This window comes from Amblyraja radiata, chromosome 6, assembly GCF_010909765.2.
Source record: "Amblyraja radiata isolate CabotCenter1 chromosome 6, sAmbRad1.1.pri, whole genome shotgun sequence".
Taxonomy (NCBI): Eukaryota; Metazoa; Chordata; class Chondrichthyes; order Rajiformes; family Rajidae; genus Amblyraja; species Amblyraja radiata.
Genome location: NC_045961.1, coordinates 49,598,482 through 49,615,416, shown reverse-complemented (window position 1 = coordinate 49,615,416; position 16,935 = coordinate 49,598,482).

Genomic DNA, 16,935 nt, shown 5'->3' with positions numbered 1-16,935 from the left:
CCTCTCTCTCCCTTCTCTCTCTCCCCTTTTCTCTCTCCCCTTCTCTCCTCCTTCTCTCTCTCCTCCGTCTCCACCCGCGGGAGCGTCCCACAGTCACTGACCCCAACCTCCACACCAGGGTGATCCCCCCCCACCCCCCTCCGACCACGGTAAAACTCCGTACAGACAGCACCCGTAGTCAGGATCCAACCCGGGTCTCTGGCGCTGTAAGGCAGCTACTCCACCACTGCGTCACCATGCCAAATTAAGTAAGTCCTGCGAATAAGAATTGCATTGTTCTGTTTTGGTATATATGACAATTAAACACTCTTGATTTTGGACTCGAATAAAGGCATTCTAGCCTGTCTCACAAACGTCTGGTTTCTGTTTTCAGTTCCTGTGAGCATTGGTTGAGAATCCAGAGCTGTGGTTTGGGTTCCAGCCAGGCAGAACCCACTTGACATCTCATGGTTCCTATTTGGCTGGTTGGTTAATTGTCCTGCCTCAGAACAAGCTCAGTACATGCAAAGGAAAAGCATCTCCCTGCAATTGACTGGGGAGTGTTGTAGAGCAGAGGGATCTAGGCGTGCAGGTACATAATTCCCTGAAAGTGGCCTCATAGGTTGATAGGGTGGTCAAGAAGGCTTTTGGTACGTTGGTTTAGTTTGGGTTTCATTTTTTTAGTTTAGAGATACAGAGTAGAAACAGGCAGGAACTGCAGATGTTGCTTTAGACTGATGATAGACGCAACATGCTGGAGTAACTCCGCACATCAGGCAAGGGATGCTGCCTGCCCCGGTTGAGTTACTCCAGCATTTTGTGTCTATCCCCATACACAAATTCTATCCTACACACCAGGGACAATTTACATTTTTTACCAAAGCCAATTAACCTATATACCTGTACGCCTTTGGAGTTTGGGAAGAAACCAGAGCACCCGGGAAAAACCCACGAGGTCACACGGAGAACGTACAAACTTCATACCCATAGTCAGGATTGAACCCGGGTGTCTAGCGCTGTGAGGCAGCAATTCAACCACTGCGCCACTGTGCTGCCCCTTTCAGTTTAGTTTAGTTTAGTTTGTTATTGTCACGTGTGCCAAGGTACAGTGAAAAGCTTTGGTTTGCATGCTATCTAGTTAATGAAAAGACTATACATGATTACAACCAAGCCGTCCACAATGCACTGATAAAAGATAAAGGGTTCAACATTTAGTGCAAGATATAGTCTGATAAAGATAATTAAAAGGTTTCCAATGAAGTGGATGACAGTTCAGGACCACCCTCTAGCCGATGAGAGGACTGTTCAGTTGCTTGCGAACATCTGTAGGTAGAATGAACACAAACCAGGATCCATCACAGGGTCAAGGCACTGGTGGTTACAATTGGAGATTCTCAATCAGTAACCACAAAAGGTAATATTATACAGAAATATTCAGTTTTAGTTTAGTTTAGTTTATTGTCATATGTACCAAGGCACAGTGGAAGCTCTTTTATCGCATGCTAACCAGTCAGCGGAAAGACTACACTTGATTACAATCGAGCCGTCCACAATTTTCAGTAGCCTTCATCAATCAGGGTACTGAATATAGAAGGGAGGAGGTGAATTCAATGTTAATGCCATACGGACGCAAGGTCCCCAGACGGAATATGAGGTGCTGTTCCTCCAATTTCCGCTGTTGCTCACTCTGGCAATGGAGGAGACCCAGGACAGAGAGGTCGGATTGGGAATGGGAGGGGGAGTTGAAGTGCTGAGCCACCGGGAGTTCAGGTAGGTTATTGCGGACTGAGCGGAGGTGTTCGGCGAAACGATCGCCCAACCTACGCTTGGTCTCCCCGATGTAAATCAGCTGACATCTAGAGCAGCGGATGCAGTAGATGAGGTTGGAGGAGATACAGGTGAACCTTTGTCGCACCTGGAACGACTGCTTGGGTCCTTGAATGGAGTCGAGGGGGGAGGTGAAGGGAATTTTGCTAGCCCTTGCTGTCTCCTCCCCTTCCTTAACCCTCTATCTGTCTCCTCCCACTCTCCCATCCGCCCGCCCTCGGGCTCCTCCTCCTCCTCCCCTTTTCCTTCTTTCTCCCCCCCACCCCCCATCAGTCTGAAGAAGGGTCTCGGCCCGAAACGTCGCCTATTTCCTTCGCTCCATAGATGCTGCTGCACCCGCTGAGTTTCCCCAGCAATTTTGTGTACCTACTGAATATAGAAGTTGGGATGTTATGCTACAGTTGTACAAGACATTGGGGAGGCCACATTTGGAACATTGTGTTCAGTTTTGGTCACCCTATTATAGGAAGGATGTCATTATGCTGGAAAGAATGCAGAGAAGATTCATGAGGTAGTTGCCAGGACTCAAGGGCTTGAGCTGTAGGGAAAGTTTGGGCAGGCTAGGACTCTTCCTTGGAGCGCAGGAGGCTGCGTTGATATTATAGATGTGAATAAAATCAGGATGGAAATAGATAGGGTGAAAGCACAGAGTCTTTTACACAGAGTAGAGGAATCAAGAACCAGAGGACATAGGTTTAAGGTGAGAGGGGAAAGATTTAATAGGAACTTGATGGGCAACTTTTTCACACTGAAGGTGGTGAGTATATGGAACGAACTGCCAGAGGCGGTAGCTGAGGCAGGTACAAAAATAACATTTAAAAGACATTTGGACAGGTACATGGAGAGGAAAGATTTGGAGGGATATGGGACAAACATGGGCAGGTGGTTCTAGTGTAGATGGGGCATCTTGGTTGGCATGGACAAGGGCCTGTTGCCTCATGAAGGCAGCATCCATCATCAAGGATCCACAACATCCAGGCCATGCCCTTTTATCACTGTTACTATCAGGCAAGATGTATGTGAAGTCCCACATAAGCCTGACGTTCAGGAACACCTACCTGTGTACAGCTATCAGGTCCTTGAACTGACCTGCACAACCCAAATCCTGTCATCAAGAATGCCACTTGCCACCCATTGCACTACCATTGGCTTGTTTACTATTTGCACATTTTTGCATTAATGTCTTGATGCACAATCTTTTTTTATTTTCACTTGTGTTCTAGAATTAGTGTAATTTATGCATACTTTATGCTTTCATATGTTGTCTGACTCATTGTGCCTGCGGTGCCACTAAAAGCAAGATTTTCACCATAGTTGTGCATATGGCAATAAAGTCGAATAAAAATATTAAACTTTTAGACTTGAGAGATACAGCACGGAAACAGGCTCTCCGGCCCACTGAGTCTGTGCCGACCAGCGATCACCCGCATATACTAACCTCGTTGTCCCTACTTTGGAGCTCCCTCATAGTCTCCGGGTTGGAGCTGCTCCGCGGTCTCCACGTCGGAGCTCCCCCGCGGTCTCCACGTCGGAGCTCCCCTGTGGTCTCCATACAGACAGCACTCGTAGTCATGATCGAACCCAGTTCCCTGGCGCTGTAAGCCACTCACTCGTGTCTTATGGCCTCCCATCCCCATTATTGCAGTTCAAAGGTTTGAAGAGCAGGAGATGGTTGGTATCTTTTTACCCTTCACTGACAGTGAACTTCAGGCTGGGGGCTTGCAATGCATAATTAATGAGGCTGGCCCTGGAAAGTCACATGGGAGCGGCCTGGCGGTCAGATCAGAAAATCAGCCCTGTTAATACATATCCTACAAAGCCTGGAGCAGAAAACTCTGCAACAGTGAGCACAGTTATCAAAGCAGATTTAGAAATATTTCTTTCTTAAAAGTCCGGTTAGCCAAGAGGATTCAATTTGAAACCTCGTAAATGGATACTTCAGTGGAATGCTTCACCTAAAGCAACATTATTAAACATTAATTAAAGGTAAAGTCAATGTGCCCTTGCTAACGATAACTTTTCGATAATGTTAAAAAAAATCAACATGCTCTTCATGAATCTGCATGTACTTAAAAGATCTGAAAGGCAAATAGGGTTTTGGATTTTATTCTACAGTGAAATCTACCTTTTGCACATTTAAGTGGATGTGGGCCTTTACTAAACAAACTTTCTGACTTGTGATGCAGGTTGAATGAGGCTGTTGGTACTCCAGGTTTTAGTTTTGAGTTTTAGTTTTAGAGATACAGCATACACAGGGTCCACGCCAACCATCAGCTGTTCACGCTTGTTCAGTGTAATCCCGCTTTCTCATCCATTCTCTACACAGTAGGAGCAATTTTATAGCCGCCAATGAAACCTACAAACCTGCACGTTTTTGGGATGTAGGAGGTAACCAGAGAACCCGGAGTATGGTGTACAATTTTGGTCGCCTAATTATAGGAAGGATGTCAACAAAATAGAGAGAGTACAGAGGAGATTTACTAGAATGTTGCCTGGGTTTCAGCAACTAAGTTACAGAGGAAGGTTGAACAAGTTAGAGCTTTATTCTTTGGAGCGCAGAAGGTTAAGGGGGGACTTGATAGAGGTCTTTAAAATGATGAGAGGGATAGACAGAGTTGACGTGGATAAGCTTTTACCACTGAGAGTAGGGAAGATTCAAACAAGGGGACATGACTTGAGAATTAAGGGACAGAAGTTTAGGGGTAACATGAGGGGGAACTTCTTTACTCAGAGAGTGGTGGCTGTGTGGAATGAGCTTCCAGTGAAGGTGGTGGAGGCAGGTTCGTTTTTATCATTTAAAAATAAATTGGATAGTTATATGGACAGGAAAGCAATGGAGGGTTATGGTCTGAATGCAGGTATATGGGACTAGGGGAGAATACGTGTTCGGCACGGACTAGAAGGGTCGAGATGGCCTGTTTCCGTGCTGTAATTGTTATATGGTTATATGTTATATGGTTATAACCCGGAGAAAGCCCGCATTGTCACACGGAGAACACACAAACTCCACCCAGACAGCACCCGAGGTCGGGATCGTACCTGGGTCTCTGGCGCTGTGAGGAGGCAGCTCTACCAGCTGTGCCACTGTACCACTCATTTTAAACATTCATATTTTACTTTGGGAATATTAGCCTGAAACTCACATAAACTGACAAAATAAATGCCTTTAATCTTTCAGTTAGCTATAAAAAAATTGTAAATCTTTATATTTTGGGTGGCAAATGGCCTAAAGATTCATTGCCTTCACCATGGGCACTGGGTAGTGTACTTGCTCACCTAGGCTTCACCAACAACACTTAGTAAGCCCTCTAACTCTAGGAAGGATAAGTTCAAAAAGTAGAAACATCTCCATCGATACTGTATGTTTCCTTACAAGTAGAGTTGCTGCCTTTACAGCGCCAGAGACTCTGGTTCAATCTTGACTACAGGTTCTGCCTGTACGGAGTTTGCACGTTCTCCTTGAAACCGCGTAGCTTTTCTCCAGGTTCTCCGACATCCCGCAGACCTGCAGCTCTGAACTGGCGTACAAGTAATTGTTGGTCAGCGTGGGTTCAGTGGGCTGAAGGGCCTGTTCAACGCTCTATCTCTAAACTAAACTAAACTAAACTAAATGTGAGTCAATTAGAACCAGGGTAAACTCTCGTAGAGTCCTAGAGTCATACAGTCATGTGGCGTGGAAACAGTACCTTTGGCCCAATTTGCCCACACCAACCAATTTGTCCCATCTACACCTGCCTGCATTTGGCCCATACCCCTCTAAAACTATCCATGAACCTGTCTAAATGTTTCTTAAACATTGCAATGGTACCTCCTCCAGCAGCTTATTCCATACACCCAATACCCTTTGTGTTAAAAGGTTAGCACTTAGGTTCCCTCAGCCTAAACCTACAGTATGTACTCTGGTTCTCAATTACCCTACTCTGGGCAAGAGAATATGTGTGTCTACCCGATCTATTCCTCTTATGATCTTATACACCTCATGCTCTTGCACTCCAAGGAATAGAGTCTTCTTCTTCTTCTTAGCTATTTGCCAGCCCTCTCTACCATCCACATAAATGCAGACAATATGTAAAGTGTTGCCATCTTATCCAGACCACATCAGCATTTAAATGAAAAATTATTTGAGAATACAATGGAAGATATTCAGTGGAATAGATTCCTCTGACAAGAAGATTGAAAAGTATAATAAGTGGGATGTAGCTCAGATAAACGGGTGCACTTTCAACACCCTCCAACGCCACACAGAAATGCCAGTGGCAAGAAAGGGGAACGGAGAAAGAATAAATTCACAAGAAAATTCAAGAGCTGCCGACCCAAAGGTCGTGAAGACTTACAGTACATTAATTCACAAATCATCTCTGCTTGACTAAAAGACTGTTTTCATTTGTGTGGGTAGGAAAAATATTTCAACCATATGTGAAAAGGATTGATTTTAATTCACACATATCCCATAAAGTAACACAACCGCTGATAAATATATAGTTTGAAAGCTGGAATATGGTTTTTAAATTCAGTACAGGAAAGGGTAAATGGATTATCCTGGAAACCTGAGCTTTTATTTTCTAAGATCAACCACATTGAGACTGCACTTGTCTGTGGAATATGCATGTCTGTACCTGCTTGGCTTGGCTGAATTTAGTTTAGTTTAGAGATACAGCATGGAAACAGGCCCTTTGGCCCATTAAGTTCACAACGACCATTGATACCCATTCTCACTAGTTTTAGTTAGCTCACTTACTCATTCACTCCCTGCACACTAAGGACAATGAGGAAGTGGAGAGCCTGCAAAGCCGTGCTGCAAGCGGAGTCCCGGATACGCCACACAGTCCTGGTGGGAGCAGTGACTCGGGGAAGAGCTTGCCTGGGAATCTTCACAACTCCCCAGTTTGACAAGGCCAGGGGGAAGGAGAGGCGCAGGCTGGTCCAGGAGGAAGTGGGGGCAGTGGTGGAGGAGGAGAGGTCTACCAGAGCAGTTGGATTGAGGCAGCAGGGAGCCTGGACAAGGTGGGAGCAAGCCATGGACCGAAAAGTTACATGGACTGAGCTCTGGCAGGCTGAACCACAGCGCATCAAGTTCCTGGTCCAGGCAGTGTATGATGTCCTGCCCAGCCCATCGAACCTCTTCATCTGAGGACAAGCGGAATCTCCAGATTGCCTGCAATGCTCAGGCAAGGGGACGTTGGAACTCATCCTGAGCTGCTGCCCAAAGGCTCTTGGGCAGGGCCGGTACACATGGCGTCACGACCAGGTTCTTAAACCCATTGCAGAAGCCATCAGCATGGGGATCAGCAGCTGCAGACGAGAACGCCCCACCACCCAGATGATCACCTTCGTGAAGGCCGGAGTGCAGCTGCCAAGAACCACAGCAGCCAGGAATCCGTCAGGAATCCTGGCGACTGCGCAGGACTGGCAGCTTTCTGTAGACTTGATGAAACAGTTGAAGTTCCCACAGCACATTGCCACGACCACCCTGAGGCCAGATATCCTCCTGGTCTCAGAGACGACCAAAAACATCGTCTTGTTGGAACTGACAGTGCCATGGGAGGACCGTCTGGAGGAGGCCCACGAGAGGAAAATGGCCAAGTATGAAGAGTTGGTCATAGACTGCCGTAAGCAGGGCTGGAAGGCAAGGTGTATGCCCATCAAGATTGGTTGCAGAGGTTTTGCAGGGCAATCGCTCTACAAAGCCTTGAGTGCACTGGGCATCAACGGAGTGGCGAGGAGAAGGGCCATCAAGAACACCACAGAGGAAGCGGAGAAGGCCTCGAGATGGCTCTGGATCAGGAGAGAAGGTCCATGGGGAGGAGCGAATGCCACCTGGACACAAGTCGTGGTCTGATCAACCACGGCTGGGTCGCCTGGGTGAGGGTGTCTGATGTTGAAAGACCCGAAACACCCAATGACCCCAGGTTACATCACTGATGATATGTTCAGGAGCATCAATAGATGGATTTTTGTTAACAGAGGCCAATTAACCTACAAACCCACACGCCTTTGAGATGTGGGAGGAAACCAGAGAACCCGGAAGAATCACACGGGGTCACACGGAGAACATGCAAACTCCACACAGACAGCACTCGAGGTTGGGATCGAACCAGGGTCTTTAAAGGTTTCTGATTAGTAAGGGTGTCAAAGGTTATGGGGAGAAGGTAGGAGAATGGGGTTGAGAGGGAAAGATAGATCAGCCATGATTAAATGGTGGAGTAGAATCAATGAGCCGAATGGCTTAATTCTACTCTTATGACTTATGAACATGAATTCTAGCGCTGTGAGGCAGCAGCTCCACCAGCTGCAGATTACCTGGCTTCCCTGAACAATAGATTCCCTGGACAAAGAGATAGGTAGACAGTTGCAAAATATGGTAAGTGAATTGTTCTTAAACTATTGATGCAAATCTTTTAAAAGGAGGCAAGTTGTGGCTTTGCAGGCACTCAGTTTGCTTGATCAGCAATGTGGGCAAAATGACCTCCGTCACTGACATTACAGGAAGTGTAGCAAAGAAAGGAGCTAAAATAGACACAAAGTGCTGGAGTAACTCAGCGGGTTAGGCAGCATCTCTGGAGACGTTTCGGGTCGGGATCTTTCTTCAGACTGATTGTAGGGGGAAGAAAATGAGGAAGGTCAGGACAAAGCAGGGCAGCTAATAGGTGATCACAGGCAAGAAGGTGTTGAAAGGCAGATAGTTGAACAATTGTCAGAGATGAAAAAAAACTTGTGAGGCAAAAGGATCGAAGAGTTGTGAATTGGGAGGCCAGGGGTGGTCCCAAAGGTGTGCGGGTGTGTAGGTTAATTGTGTGCGGGTGTGTAGGCTAATTGGATTATGTAAATTGCTCCAAGTGTGTAGTTAGTGGATGCGAAAGTAGGATAACGTAGAATTAGTGTGAATGGGTGATCGATGGTCGGCGTGGACTCGGTGGGCCGAAGGGCCTGTTTCCCTACTTTATCTATGTTCCAAAGACTAGCTCTTTGTCCACCCGTCTTTACTTCACCTTCAGTACCCCTGAAATCCACACCCAGGCCTCTGAAGATGGGTCCTGACCAAAAACGTCGCTTGTCCATTTCCTGCACGGACACTGCCTGACTCGCTGAGTCCCTCCAGCACATTGTGTTTTACACAAGATTCCAGCATCTGCAGTTCCTTGAATCTCCTTCATCATTAGTTTGTCTAAAGGTTTTCCTTGGTCCCTGCACAAACCTCAAGCAGTTCTCAACTCTTCTACCTGTTTCCTACCACACACAAAGCCACTGCTCATCCACCAACCTTTCTTTGCCAAGCGTCCAGCATTCCCTGTTCCCTGTACCCTGATGAGAATGCCTTTCTCCTCCGTAGTCAACAGAAACATTTGGCCCAAGCACGTATGTGATAATTTGTGCTGGGGCTGGACTGTTAATCATTAGAATCAATCCAAGTAAATAATTCATAAACTAGTAAGTTGATAATTATTAGAATAACTTGAATTACAAACAGAGTATAGAGATATCAGCCATGTTGAAGAAAGCAAGATCAAGGGTGTCATTTAAGAACTGCATACAACCTTCAAGCGATGTGGGCTAGCTTTAACAAGCGATAGCCACTTTTGAAATTGGCCTCCACATAATTCATCCTGTCTATTAAGAGTAAAGTTAATGATGATTGAATGCTCTGGTCATAGAGTCATATAGTCTTACAGCATGGAAACAGGCCCTTCAGACCAACTTGTCCACACCGACCAACATGCTCCATCTAAACTAGTCCCACCTGCCTGCTTTTGGCCATATCCCTCTAAATCTACCCAATCCATGTAGCTGTCTAAATGTTCCTTAAACGTTGGGATAGTACCAGCTTCAACTACCTCCTCCAACAAATTGTTGCATACACCTACCACCCTTTGTGTAAAAAAGTTACCCCTCAGGTTCCTAATAAATCTTTTCACCCTCACCTTAAACCTGTCCTCTGGTTCTTGATTCCCCTACTCTGGGCGAAAGACTGTGCATTTACCCAATCTATTCCTCTCATGATTTTGTACACCTCTATAAGATCATTCCTCACCCTCCTACACTCCAAGGAATAAAGTCCTAGCCTGCTCAACCTCTCCCTATAGCTCAGGCCCCCGATTTCTAATAACATCTAGTTAAATCTTCTCTGTACCCTTTCAAGCTTGACAACATCTTTCTTATAACATGTTGACCAAAACTGAACACAGTACTCTAAATGTGGCCTCACCAACGTCTTATATCACAATCACAATCAATCACAATCACAATCACAATCACAATAATTCTTTATTAGCCAAATATGTTTTGCAACATACGAGGAATTTCATTTGCCAAGTCAGTCATTATATAACTATAACATGACCTCCCAAATTCTGTACTCAATTCTCTGACTGATGAAGGCCAATGTGCTGAAAGCCTTCTTGACCACCCTATCCACCTGTGACAGTAACTTTCAAGGAATTTTCCCTGCAGCCCTTCTTGAATAGAGGCACAACATTTGTAGTTGCATAGCATTTCCTCTTCACGCAGCACATTATATATTCCGTCTGCCAGCAGTGCATCAGCACAGACTGACAAGGAAAACACAGGGTGCTGGATTTATTTCAGATATAATTATTCTAAATAAAGAACATCTGCTTATCACTGCCTATTGATTTATTCAAAATAATTTTACCATTAAAATTGGAATTATCTTTACTAGAGATAGTAAAATTTAACTCCGATAAAAGCAGTAATAAATTAAAAACTATTTTTTATTTCAAAGTTTGACTGCGAATCTATCCCTTTACAGATATCCTCTTTTATTCACATGAGTCAGTCAGAAGCCATCTCGCAGCGTGAAAACAGGCCCTTTGGCCCAACTTGCCCATGCCGATCAACATGCTCCATCTACACGTCCCAACTGCCTGTGTTTGGCCCATATCCCTCTACACATATCCCATCCAGAGAGAACATAAAAAGAACAAACAAACAATAATAGTGCAAAGACAAAAACAATGCCCTCGAGTTCATAGCTTATTTGGAGGTTGTGCTTTTCAACAGCCTAATGGTTGTAAGGATGAAGCTGCTCCGAAACCTGGACGTTACAGTTTTCAGGCTCCAACTCCTTCTTGAGGCCAGTTCATTGGCTATATTTAAGAGGGAGTTAGATGTGGCCCTTGTGGCTAAAGGGATCAGGGGGTATGGAGAGAAGGCAGGTACGGGATACTGAGTTGGATGATCAGCCATGATCATATTAAATGGCGGTGCGGGCTCGAAGGGCCGAATGGCCTACTCCTGCACCTATTTTTTATGTTTTCTATGTCTATGTTTCCTCATGGCAAGAGTGAAGTGAAAGTGTGGTCAGGGCGATGTGGGTCTCTGATGATAATGCTGGCTGCCTTTTTGAGGCGGTAACTCCTGTAGATCCCTTCAATGGTGGGGAGGTCAGTACCTGTGGTGGACTGGTCAGTGTACATCACTTTCTGCAATCCTCTTTGTTCCTGGGCATTTGAGTTGCCAAACTAGGCCATGATGCTTACATATCTGTTTCTCCAATTCCCATTGACTATTGCGAAGACTTTAATGTAACAGCAAAGTGATCGCCCTCCCTTCTTCCTATGCTCTATCCATATGCTCACATTAGCTGTTTCCTCCATGATATCCTCTCTAAGCATGCCCTTGTGTTCTCTCTAATCATTTGTTTGTTTGAGGAGGATTCCCTCTTAAAAAATCCCCTCTGTCACATCTAAAACCTCTCCACCCCAAAACATTAAGCTGCCAGCCCTGCCCTTGGTCAATAATGCCAGTATGCGGAAAATTAAAATCAAATGGATTATCAGAATATGTCAAGTGAAGCCTCTAACATCTCCAAAAGCCAGCCTGCAAATGCCTAATGTGTTAGAAGAAGCATTAAACATTTAGTAACCTCTACTAAAAATAGACACAAAGGACTGCAGATGCTGGAATCTTTTGCAAACTGCTGGTGAAAGTTAGAAGTTGAGGTGAAGGGAAATGGATTGACGATGTTTCAGGGAAGCACAATGGCGCAGCGGTAGAGTTGCTGCCTTACGGCACCAGAGACCTGCGTTCGAACCTAACTATGGGTGCTTAGTTTAATTTAGTTTAGTTTAGAGATACATAGAAACATAGAAATTAGGTGCAGGAGTAGGCCATTTGGCCCTTCGGGCCTGCACCGCCATTCAATATGATCATGGCTGATCATCCAACTCAGTATCCCGTACCTGCCTTCTCTCCATACCCTCTGATCCCCTTAGCCACAAGGGCCACATCTAACTCCCTCTTAAATATAGCCAATGAACTGGCCTCAACTACCCTCTGTGGCAGAGAGTTCCAGAGATTCACCACTCTCTGTGTGAAAAAAGTTTTTCTCATCTCGGTTTTAAAGGATTTCCCCCTTATCCTTAAGCTGTGACCCCTTGTCCTGGACTTCCCCAACATCGGGAACAATCTTCCTGCATCTACCCTGTCCAACCCCTTAAGAATTTTGTAAGTTTCTATAAGATCCCCCCTCAATCTCCTAAATTCTAGAGAGTATAAACCAAGTCTATCCAGTCTTTCTTCATAAGACAGTCCTGACATCCCAGGAATCAGTCTGGTGAACCTTCTCTGCACTCCCTCTATGGCAATAATGTCCTTCCTCAGATTTGGAGACCAAACATGTACGCAATACTCCAGGTGTGGTCTCACCAAGACCCTGTACAACTGCAGTAGAACCTCCCTGCTCCTATACTCAAATCCTTTTGCTATGAAAGCTAACATACCATTCGCTTTCTTCACTGCCTGCTGCACCTGCATGCCTACTTTCAATGACTGGTGTACCATGACACCCAGGTCTCGCTGCATCTCCCCTTTTCCTAATCGGCCACCATTTAGATAATAGTCTGCTTTCATGTTTTTGCCACCAAAATGGATAACCTCACATTTATCCACATTATACTGCATCTGCCAAACATTTGCCCACTCACCCAGCCTATCCAAGTCACCTTGCAGTCTCCTAGCATCCTCCTCACAGCTAACACTGCCCCCCAGCTTAGTGTCATCCGCAAACTTGGAGATATTGCCTTCAATTCCCTCATCCAGATCATTAATACATATTGTAAATAGCTGGGGTCCCAGCACTGAGCCTTGCGATACCCCACTAGTCACTGCCCGCCATTGTGAAAAGGACCCGTTTACTCCTACTCTTTGCTTCCTGTTTGCCAGCCAGTTCTCTATCCACATCAATACTGAACCCCCAATGCCGTGTGCTTTAAGTTTGTATACTAATCTCTTATGTGGGACCTTGTCGAAAGCCTTCTGGAAGTCTAGATACACCACATCCACTGGTTCTCCCCTATCCACGCTACTAGTTACATCCTCGAAAAATTCTATAAGATTCGTCAGACATGATTTACCTTTCGTAAATCCATGCTGACTTTGTCCAATGATTTCACCACTTTCCAAATGTGCTGCTATCCCATCTTTAATAACTGACTCTAGCAGTTTCCCCACTACAGTGGGGAAAAAGGCCCTTCGGCCCACCAAGTCCTCGCCAACCAGCGATCCCCCCACACTAACACTATCCTACACATTAGGGACAATTTACAATCTTTACTGAAGTGAATCAACCTACAAACCTGTACGTATTTGTAGTGTGGGAGAAAACCAGAGCACGTGGGCAAATCCCATGTGATCACGGGGAGAACGTACAAACACAATACAAACAGCACCCGTACAGCATCTCTGTAAGGCAATGACTACATCGCTGCGCCACTGTGCCACCCTCTTGGCTGCTGTCTGTACACAGTTTACATGTTCTCCGTGTAACCACATGGGTTTTCTCTGGGTGCTCAAGTTTTCTCCCACATTCCAAAGACGTGCCGTTTTGTAGGTTCATTGGCCTCTGTAAATTGCCCCTAGTGTGTAGGATCCAAAACTGGGATAACATAGAACGGGTGAACCCGTGATCTTTGGTCAGCAAATACTGTGTGGACCGAACGGCCTGTTTCAGTGCTGCATCCCTAAACTAAAGACCTTTTTTCCTGGAATAGGAGGACAAGAGGTGGTAGAAAGAGGGGAGGGGGTGGGGTAAGAGCTGGCAAGTGATAGGTGGATCCAGGAAAGGAGGGTTTGATTGGTGGATGAGTCACGTGTGGGAAAGAAGGGTGGTGAAGACAAAAGGGCTGCAGATGGTTGAATCTGACAAGGAAGACAGAAAATTATCTGCACGAAAATCATTATTTTTGGCAAGGAGCCCATCAGTTTCAGCTAAGTTGTAATAAATATTCTTAACATGATATGAAGGAGGTCCTGTGTATATATTATTTACGATACAATCTATGTCAAGTTGATTACTGTTCCAGGCATCAAAAACTATTGCAATAACCAACCTGAAATTTCTGAGATTTCTTAATGATTTTCACTGTAAACATCAACCTTACCTGACTGCTGCTGGTGAACCGGGAAGCATTCAATTTCACTAAGAAAGGAATAATAGAACTAATCTTCATAAGAGGTAGACTTGACCGAGAGGCCACTGACATTCAGAATGGCAATGCTTTACTTTGGAATTCTTCAAAACCTCAAATTTGTTTTAGAGATTGAGACACAGTATGGAAACAGGTCCTTCGGCCCACCAAGTCCATGCTGATCATTGATCATCCATTCAGACTAGTTCTATGTTAACCCACTCATTAGGGACAATTTTCCAGAGGCCAATTAACCTACAAACTCGCACGTCTTTGTGTACGTGGGAGGAAACTGGAGCACCTGGAGGGAACCCACACATTCACAAGGGAGAACATGCAAACTCCACATGGGCAGCACCGAGGTCAGGATCGAACATGGGTCTCTGGCAATGGGAGGCAGCGGTTCTACCATATGTGCCACTGTGCCGCCCTAAGATTTGTGTAAGAGACAGGATTTACCTCAGGATCTGCAGATGTTGGAAACTTGAGCAAAAACAGTGCTGGATGAAGTCAGTGGGTCATACAAAAGATGCTGCCTTCTGTCATTTATCCAACCCTGAGGGTCTCTCTCGTCCTTTCCTGACACGCTGTAATAGTCACACTTCCAGCATTTTTTTATTTTTCTCTCTCTCTCCCTCTCTCCCTCTCTCTCTTTTGGCCATTTTTTAAATATCATTTTTTTTTTAAACATACCCAGTGTGAAGGCCCAAAACGTCACCTATCCATGTCCTGCAGAGATGCTGCCTGACCAGTGTGTTCCTACAGAACTGTGTGTGTTTTACCTAAAATACTTTGTTTGAAGCTTAAAATGCTATAATTATATCTTATGTGTTCCTATTCAACAGTTACAATGGGCCAGAGTTGTTGTCCACTTTATTTCTGTGCTGTCTCCCTAGAAGCAAAGTGAAAAGCAAATCAACACTCTGACTCGTCACAACATGAACATTCTGAGGATGGCCACAGCCAACAACATATCACTCGAGCTCCAAACTCCACCTAATGGAACTATCTTGAAGAAAAAAGACACAAAGTGCTGGAGTAACTCAGCGGGTCACCCTTTGTGTGAAAAAGTTAGCCCACAGATTCTTATTAAATCTCTCCCCCATTACCTGAAACTCTAAGTCCTCTGGTTGTCGATTCCCCGACTCTGGGCAAGTAAATCTGTGTGTCCTCCCGATCTAATGATTTTATACACCTCTAAAAGATTCCCCCTCATCCTCCTATACTCCAGGGAAAAGAGTCCTAGCCTGCTCAAGCTCTGCCTATAGCTCTGACACTCGAGCCCTGGCAACAGTTGTCATTTGACAGCTTTCCTTTTGTTTGTGAATTTTTGCTGCTTGCTTTAGACTTTCATAGAATCAAAAGCAAACTTTAACATTTTAAAAAGTATCTGTGGAATGTGTAACTGAGATGAACCCCTCTATAATGTGTGCTTCAGTGAGCCTGTATGCATGTCTAGTCTATTAGAATTCCACACACCACTACTGCAGTCATAAAACTACCCACTGTCAGCACACAATAACAACCTGGATTACCTAGTCAAATCCTTCATTAGTTATTAAGGGGCTGTCCCACTGCGGCGACCTAATCTGTGAGTTTAGACAAGTTTACCCTCAACGCAAACTCGCAGCATGGTCGACACGTGGTCCTAGGAGGTCATATGAGGTAACTTGAACTCCCCTTCATGCTCGAGGGAAGTTCCCGAATACTCGCGGCCTCAACTAGGTCGCGGAAAATCTTTCAGCATGTGGAAACATTTTCTGCAAGTAAAATTTGGTCGGCATGGCACTTTTTAACTCGTAGTGCAGTGGAGTGGGGTCGCTATTTAGTTACAGGCAGTCAAGGGCAACCGTAGGCAATCTTCTTCACTGACCGGGCATTTTGATTGGCTCATTCACGTTTTCAGGACCAGGTAAAAATGACCGGTAGGTAAAATGCCCGCTAAACTTTATTATATTTCTTAAAAGTGTCTCCACTCCTTCTCCCCCCCTCCCCCCCCCCCCCCCCCCCCCCCCCCCCCCCTTCCCCCATAACGGAAAGTTTTAAGCCTGGACCTGCAGTAAGTGATACTGCGGTCTTTATTGTTCCCATACTGTTCTACAGGTGGGGAAACATGCACAAGGCAAAGAAGTCGACCAGAGCTGCGACAAAGCTGGCGGGGGAAGACCGCGGAGTTGCGGACGCCAGCAGCGGCCGGCGGCACAGGAATCACCCGTAAGGGAACAGCTGTGCCCGACTTCGCCCCCGCACCGGCCAGATTAAACACTGCGTCTGGGCGGGAAGGCAAGAAGAAAACCAAAAGAGTCGTTGACTGACAAGTCCGACTTTGAGCAACCGCGAGCGGCCGGCGACTGTGAGCGCTGGAGCCGGTTGGAGCGGCTTATGGAGCAAAAGCTCCAACATGACAGACTCTGGGAGATGGAGTCTAGTCACCGTGGGGATATAAAAAACACCCACAGCAGCACCTTACGTAGGGCTGCACAGTGCATCTCCCTCGTCAGAGGGGAGTACTGGGGGTTCAATTCTGGGCTGACCCTGAAGAGGGGTTTTGACGAACAAAACTAAAAGTGTGCAGGGGGTGCAGGAAGGCAAAATCTACTGGTCATGGTGTCCAAATACATACAGCCAGACCACGATGGACACCACTGCAAAAATACTTGGGACTAGGAAACTGCGCATCCCTGAATGTTCCAGTCGTGGAAAT